The following is a 533-nucleotide window of genomic DNA, read 5'->3' as shown; positions in this document are numbered from 1 at the left end:
ATAAAGAATCACCCCCCTTTTGATAGTAAACATATTTTCTAAAATATAATACTATCATAAAACTATTCCTACAATTCACATCAGCATCTGCTTGTGACTGAGCTACAGTCATGTTGTTCATGCAGTGCTGTGGCTGGCAAGGTGTGAATGGCTTCTTCCTTATTTCCTTTCAACAGTGCCAACTGGGTTTCTACCTATCTTCTTAAGCAAATCACGATAGCTCATCCTTCTTTTGTGTGAAAAGTGACACTGTCTTGCCTTGTGTCCCAAACTTCCACATGAAAACAAACAACTTCCTGACCTTTCCTAAATTTTTCTAAACAATGCCTTGCTATGTGACCATCCTTTCCACATGTATAATAGACAAAGCTTTGATGAGGTCTCTCGTTGTCTTGACAATGTCTAGCAATGTGACCAGCTTTTCCACATGCATAACAGAGAGCAACACCTTCTGAATTTACTCTTTCTAATCTCTTTTGTCTCTGATGGAAACCGTTAGATAATCTAGAACAGTGTTTCCCAACCGGGGTGCC

The sequence above is a fragment of the Sinocyclocheilus grahami genome, unplaced genomic scaffold (assembly GCF_001515645.1).
Source record: "Sinocyclocheilus grahami isolate Dianchi unplaced genomic scaffold, SAMN03320097.WGS_v1.1 scaffold3388.1, whole genome shotgun sequence".
Lineage (NCBI taxonomy): Eukaryota > Metazoa > Chordata > Actinopteri > Cypriniformes > Cyprinidae > Sinocyclocheilus > Sinocyclocheilus grahami.
The sequence above is the reverse complement of the archived record's forward strand: the minus strand, read 5'-3'. Positions refer to the sequence as shown.